The sequence below is a fragment of the Pinus tabuliformis genome, chromosome 7 (genome assembly GCF_031772625.1).
Source record: "Pinus tabuliformis cultivar Carrire ecotype Pingquan chromosome 7, CPIR1, whole genome shotgun sequence".
NCBI classification, from domain to species: domain Eukaryota; kingdom Viridiplantae; phylum Streptophyta; class Pinopsida; order Pinales; family Pinaceae; genus Pinus; species Pinus tabuliformis.
The window spans coordinates 1,646,054,628-1,646,062,612 of NC_142293.1; the positions used below are offsets into that span (position 1 = coordinate 1,646,054,628).

The 7,985-nt window shown below is 29.4% G+C and overlaps 1 pseudogene; it reads left to right on the forward strand.

Moving 5' to 3' along the window:
* Positions 1 to 1,517: 1,517 nt before the first annotated feature.
* Positions 1,518 to 2,290, forward strand: LOC149254701 (protein NRT1/ PTR FAMILY 5.10 pseudogene; annotated as a pseudogene).
* The last annotated feature ends 5,695 nt before the right edge of the window (positions 2,291 to 7,985 follow it).

The following is a 7,985-nucleotide window of genomic DNA, read 5'->3' on the forward strand; positions in this document are numbered from 1 at the left end:
TAATATGATTTAGTTTAATTGATAGATGAAATAGTTTTTATTGAAATTAGGCAATGCAATTTTAAGCAAGATTGTGGTTTTTATTATTATTTAAAATGTATTTTTAAATGCATAAATGGATTCAGCTTCATGAAAAACTCTTGGGATGCTCGAATTATATAAATTAAACTAAATACTTAAATTAGAATTTCTAAAAGTCTTTGCCAATTTTGGTTAAAATTAACAAAAAAAAAAAAAAAAATTGTCATTTCATTTGTAGCTTGTTCTACTTTTCTGCATATTTTCTGGTTTAATCTGCTCTTGGCTAAATCCATATATGCAATGAAATACCCATTTTAAACAACAAAAAATAAGATTTAACAAAAAAAATTAGTGTCCTAAGATTAATGTAATTATTAAGAAAAGTCACATTTTAACATAATCTACACACAACCTTAGTCTAACGAATAAATGAAATGACCCTTTTAGAGCATTTTTTCTCATCAAATTTATTCAAAATCTAGTATGGATTTTTTAAAATCATAAATTATTTAATTTGCAAAGATTGAGGACATTAGAGATTTTTTAGAGTGATGAATCTATTTATGCATTCAAAATTTATATTTTAAACAACAAGAAATAATGATTTCATTAAAAATTATATTGTATTTCTGCTTAAAAAAAGACTATTTAGTCTATTAATTAAACTACTATATATATAAATTTTAATATTATTATTATTATTATATATTTAAATTTATAAATATTTATGGTTTTGCATCTCAGTTTCAAAATCTTTGTTGCAATACTGACCTTCCTAGCCTTTTAGGTTGTCAAAATTACAGTGAGCTGGGGAGGCTTCTCTCCAAGCTTTTTGAGTATAGGAATAAAATCTTAAATCAAACTAAATAATTCGATAAATCAAAGTTTGGTCTCAGTGGAGGTTAACCACCACCACCATCATCATCATCATAATATATGTAGTGGCATTATCAAACTAACTATAAAAGTCCACAAAAGAAGGGTTAAAATCTTGTGGTCACCATTTTTTTTGGCATCATCTCTAACCTGGGTTTTTAAGGCATTTTTAGCCAACTCAAATGTTAAATGGCTTTGAGAAGTTCTTAATTATGCTTCTAATAGACTTTACAGAGGAAGAGGAGGTACACTAAGTAGAGTATGAGTGTTTACCTACATTTTGGGTAGACACTCTATCTATCATGGAAAACATAAATATTTTGTGATAATAGTAAAGAGTCCACCAAAAACCTAGATCATTTCAATAAAGATACATAAGCCAGAAGAAAAAACAAATTAACAACAAAAAGGAACTTTCAAAAGCTCAAATCACTATTTACTAGAAACTAATCTCATTTAATTAATGTCCTTGTTTTCACACAAATTGGAAAAAAATGCTAGATAGATTCATTTTTGTGGCCAGAGAAGCCAGGTCGTTTTGTCAACAAGCTGCAATCATATTAATCTGACATCTTCTTTTTGGTGGGCAACGGATTAGGTTTCTGGACAAAGCAGTCATAATGGTGACAGGCCCTTCAGGATGGATTATTGATGAACGACAAAGCAAGAAATCAAATCCATGGATTGTTTGCCCAGTAACTCAAGTAGAAGAAACCAAGATTATATTAAGGATGGTGCCCATCTTGTTCTCTTGTTTAATCTTTGCAATGACATCATTGCAGAGCAATTCGCTCTTCGTAAAGCAAGGCAGCACCATGGATAGAAGTATGGGTCCCCATTTCCAAATCCCACCAGCTTCTCTTCTGGCCTTTCAAACCGCGTTGGTTCAATTATTTTCGTGATTGTATATGACCGTTATATTGTGGCATTGGCCAGAGGAATAACAAGCAATGAACGAGGAATCACTGTTCTCCAAAGGATTGGTATTGGAATCCTCTTTTCTGTTCTGTCCATGGTCACTGCAGCTCTAATGGAAAACATGAGAATCCATGTAGCAAAAACCCATGGCTTACTTGACAGCTCTAAAACTACAATCCCTCTCAGTGTTTTCTGGTTAATTCCACAGTTTGTTTTGATGGGAATAGCAGAGGTCTCTGCTATAGTGGGACTGCAGGAATATTTCTATGATCAAATACCTGATAGCATGAGAAGCTTGGGTATTTCCTTCTATCTCAGTGTTCTGGGTATCTCCAGTTTTATGGGTGGTTTTGTTCAGGGGTTAAGCAAACACAATGGACATGAAGGATGGCTGGCCAACAATTTAAACAGAGCTATATTAGGTTATTTTTATTGGCTTCTGGCCATTCTTAGTGTTATCAATTTATTAGGCTAGGTTAGTGCGGCAGGAATGTACACATACAAAAATGTCCAGGAAATTACTTTTGATATGGCAGATTTCTGGGAAGGTGTTCGGGAGTGTAATATGGTTTAGCTATGTTAAGTTTAATGGTTGATTTTGAGAATATTTTGAAATCTAATGAACAAAAGTGACTTAGAAAAGTTGACCTCATTTCTATTCTAGAATATTTTAGGAACAAGTAAGTTCAGATACAAGGTTTGAACCTGAATGTTTCAAATAAATATGTTTTTTTTGGTAAAAGTTATAATTTCAAATGGAAAAAAAATAGAGTATGTACATTATTGTAAACTTTAACAATCAAATTGTATTGTTAACGTGGATCTTTGTTTAAAAATAAACCAAGAAAATGCACCAACTTAATATCTAACTTGACACTAACTTTAAAATTAATAATTTGACAAGTATTCCATATTTTTATTATTGTAAATAATATATATATATAATTTAAACGAATTTAATAGTTAAGAAATATGTTTTTTTGGTCTGACTTTACAACTTCAAATATGTGTTATTATCTCGTCGAGATTATTTCTTCAAACTGGAAAAAAAGTAGAGTAAGTAAATTATTGTAAATTTTAACCATCAAACCACAAAATTAAAACTAATTTTTATCTAACCAATAAAAAAATATATATTAACCAATAAACAAAAAAATATATATCAATTTAATATCTATCTTAATAATAATGTTGAAATTAAATTATTATTATTATAAAAACCATATGCTCATTCTGTTACTAAAAAAGTTTACGATTTGTCAAATGCATTCATGGCGTGGCTCCGTGATCTTCAATCTATTTGTCATCCTCTTTTTAATTTTATCACTATACGCCTACCTCCCCGTCATTGATTCCGCTGCAATTAATGAAAAATTACAGACCGTTCGTCAGAATAAACGTTATTTAAAGGTTCTTGGTTAATTTATTTATTTTTTAATTTCAGTCTAAACTATGAAATTTATTCATCGTTCTTTAGTCAATGGTGATGTTTCACGAGGAAGATTTATTTAAGTAATACCATAAAAAAAATTAGGAAATGGATTGGTCGCCGTAGTTGCTTTCAAAAAATTTAAACAATCGCCACTTAACACGGGTCGTGTGCGGTGCAGTCAACTAGGGATAACGACATTAAGAGATTCTTACATGCATTTAACTTATTAATTATAATATAGAGTCAGACATTTATAGCATTTGAAATTAATTCAACCAAACTGAATTTTTTTCACAAGGAAAAAATAACAAATTTCCACAACTTTTTCTAGATTTTTTTTTATTACAATGGAATCAGCCACAAGGGCAGCTTGGGGACTGCTACCTCTATAACCACTGGGAGCTGTGCTCGCCCTTCTATACAACTCCAGGGTAAGTCCGGGGGATTTGAACTAGTGACCTTCAGTATGGAGCCCGCCTTTCTAACGAACTTCACCGCATTGTGATTACCAACTCGCGTACCCCTGGGGCTTTCTCTAGATTCTTATATGCATTTAACTTATTAATTATAATATAGAATCAGACATTTATAGTATTGCAAATTAATTTAATTAAATTGAATTTCTCTTTCTTTTACAAGGAAAAAATAACAAATTTTTATTATAAAATGAAGTTGTTACATTAAGCAAAATTTTCTTGTATCTTATTCTACAACTACAAATTTTGTAAAATGTTAAAAAAGAAACATATATCATAAGTTAACAAGAATTACTGAGTGAACAGAGGTCATGGACCTCCCTTAACTGAACAAAACACACTACAAAATCCTCTGCATATGGTAGTAGAGGACCGAGAGAGGTGGGTCGAAGTCCAAGAAGAATAGTAAAAAAACATGGTTGGTAGCCTCAAACATATTAGACAAAGATGCAAACCATTATGCAAAAATGAAGAATCTTGAGTTTATGACAGAGTCTTGAACCAAACATGCATAATGGCCCGCTAATGTGTTATGCTCCCTAAAAATGTGGCGAAATGATAAGGAGCCAAAACTATCGCTCATATTGTTGATCTGATCCAACCGATGACCCAAAGTTGGAACATCAAGAGAGTAGGAACCCAATGCCCGACCGATTGTCACTTTCGAATCCCCAAAGATGACAATCTCTTCCACTGCGAGCCATAGAGCACAATGAAGGACTTCCCAAAGGGCAACCACCTCGACACACATATTAATGTCAGAACCACTAGAATAGAAGAAGGGACAATGATGATAAGGGGAAAGAGAAATCACTGCACCACAACCATAAGCACCCCAATAGAGTCACCATCAAAAAATCCCCTAGGGAAATTATGCCTAATATCTTTGAATGTCCCACCACTTTTAAAACTGTTAGATAACAGAGGACTTATCTCCAAAAAGTACCCAATAGTTATGAGAAAAGTATGCATCAAATTCAGAACAACATGGTCGAAAATGCAAGCATTTTGACAATGCCAAATCCCCAATTCATTAATTAATTATAATTAATTTTAACTAAACAATAATTAACTTTCATTAAATACTTTCTCACTAATGAAGGTTAATTATTGTTTAGTTAAAATTAACTATAATTAATTAAATATAATTATCAATCAACATTACAATGTAATATAATTACTAAAATATAATGATTCAATATAAGTTACTTAAGATATTGTTCTAATATAATCATTAAAGAGAGTGACAATTTAATCTAATAATAGAGTTCAGGCTTCTGTGATCCATATCAATTTAGAGAGAGATTTTTCAGCGAAAATCACATGGAAAATCTCTCTCTAAATTTAATCTAATCTTAAACAAAACGTTATATACAACCTTGCTACTTAGTACCTACCTATTATGGGTAATTGATAATAAAACTTATTGTAACAAGGATAAAAATAATACTACTACTACTTTGCAAAAAAATGTCTATATTTATAGTGATTTTTTAATCTACTTTTTAAAAGTATATTATATTTTTTTACACCACCAACAATCATTTAAAATTAAAAAGATATATTTATTATTAATTTTTAATGAAATTATAATTTATTTAATTAACATTTGCTTAGTTTTTTAAAAATAATGATTTTACTAACATTTTAAAATAAAGCATAGACTTGTATTATGGTCAATTGTTAATTATAATATAAATATTATTACAATTAAAATATGACACACTAATTATGGTCTTTTTTATTGAAATTTCACAATATAATTTTTAATGAGAATGTAGCTTTTTATTGTTTAAATTGTATTTTTGACCTGTCTAGGAAACTCCTTTAACACTGAAATTGTGCAAACTACACCACTCAAACTTATATTTCCAACCAATTTATTCTAGATTTCATACAAAAACGACGAAAAATATACCTTAAAATACTAAAATATAAAACAATAAGCTATATTAAAATAATGTAAAATTAATAATAAACATTGAAATGGTAACAAAAGGATTTTTAATTTGAATATCTTATTAATAAATGCTATACATTTAATATAAGATATTATATTATATTATATCTCTAAATTTATTTTAATGGCATATTTGCTTATAATTTGACTATTTTTTAACTTAAAAAAACAACTTCTTAAGATTGACGTATTCTAATAAAATAATATTAATGTGAAAATAATACATAGGGTATAAATTATTTAATAATAATAATAATGATACATGCAATTTAATTTATATATACATAGTACTATTAAAGTGTCACTTGTAGTTAAATCAATTTTTTTTTTATTTTTTTTATAAAATCAATTTTTTTAATTTTTTTAATTAAATCAAATTTTTATTTTATTTTTTTAATTAAATCAAATTTTCATAAATATTGAAATTTAGATAATGTCACTTGCTGGAATATAGAATTTTTTGTATTTTTATATTTAAAATATTTTTTATTTACAAATTCTATTTACAAGCTTAGTCATCTCAGTGGTATGAACCAATAAGAAAATAGAAATTTAAATTTAAAAAATTTCAAATTTTATTTTTTATTTTCAAAATATTTAGTTTAATAATTGATTTTTTTCAAAAACTTCATAAACTTCATAAAATTTGTTTAAGTTTGTCCAAACTAACTAAAAGTCAAACATTTTTTACTAAAAACAAAAACAATACAACTTACCTTTAAACAAAGCAAACACCCATACATTAATGAATTATTTTAAATTTACCCAATTTTCAATTTAAAAGCCAAAAGTAAATTATTTGAAAAGACAAAAATAATAAAATATTTTTTTATTAAAAATTATATTACTTTTAATATAAACAATAAAATAAATTAATTGAAAAGTAAAAAAATAATAAAATCGTTTTTATTAAAAAATATATTACTTTTAATATAAACCATAAAAACAATAAAATATTTTTATAAAACAATATTGTTATTAACATTACAATAATACTATAAGGATGTATTATTCTATTTTGACATCATAGTTATAATATAAAATGTACTATTCTATTTAAATTAAGAGAGAAAATGCTATTATCTGCTTTGGGTAGCTCAAGTGGTGATAGCCGTGGAATGAAGTCTCACCGAACTAGAGATCTTGGGTTCAAATCTTTCTACCCTCCCCAGTAGCGTGATGCCAAATTTACAAAAAAAAAAAAGGCTACTAACAAAGCAACACCCATATATTAATGAATTATTTTAAATTTATCTAATTTTCAATTTAAATGCCAAAAAGTAAATTATTTGAAAAGTCTATATATATATATATATATATATATATATATATATATATATATATATATATATTTGGTGTAATCTTGGTAGGATCCTTTTTCTATTGATATATCATGAAAATAGGCATGGTTTCTACAAAATTGCAGGTGGCCTCAACCTGCCCGCAGGAAGCTAGGTTTGTTGGCCACCTGTCTGCATCGAATGTTGTCCAAATTTATAAAGAGTTCTCCTTACCATCTATGCTACATTGGCAACTTTATATACTATATAATTCTTATTAAAACAAAAAATGCTAGCCGTCATATAGACACAATTATATTGACAGGGCTGCTTCAGTCATCTAATGAGTCCACAGGGGCTGGGGCTTTCACGCTTGAACCCAGGATTTCACTTCTCTTCATATCCTGAAGGCTCTGTTCAATCCTGTTCATAGTGAGGTTGTTGTGATACAACTGCAATTGGACAGATTGTATCTCCCTTTACAGGTCCTTCATACTTGGCTCAGCTGGTCTGTCCTCCTTTGGGTCTTCTCTTTCCTTATAGGTTGTCGTTGTGTGGGCCAGGATGCTTTTCATGACCCAATACTGCTGGATAGTTTGGCGGAACAACGTTTGGCGTCCTCTGGTTTTCGCGGGGTCTTTAATAATTGTTTCCCATTCCTCTACCTCGATCTCTTGATTTTCTATGTTATTGTTTAGTTCTCTTTCCCATTCAGAAATTACTGCTTTCACCTCATGCGGTGTTCCTACGAAGTATGCATTGATCAGGTTCTGCATACTCTCCTTCCATGTTTTCCTACCTCTTTTGCTCGGTCCTTTGCTTGAAGTTAGTTCCAAACCTTTCATATTTTTCCTGGCCTTTCCCATTCCTTTGTTTCCTTTTTTTCTCGGTTGGTTACCTTCCTTCGCCATCCTATTCTCCTTTCGTCTTTTTTCCTCCCTTTTTGAGCAGCGCACCTGTACCTGGGCTGGAGCACGGTTTGAGTGCCGAGGCTCCAGAGTTCTCTGCACTCTGCTTTTTAT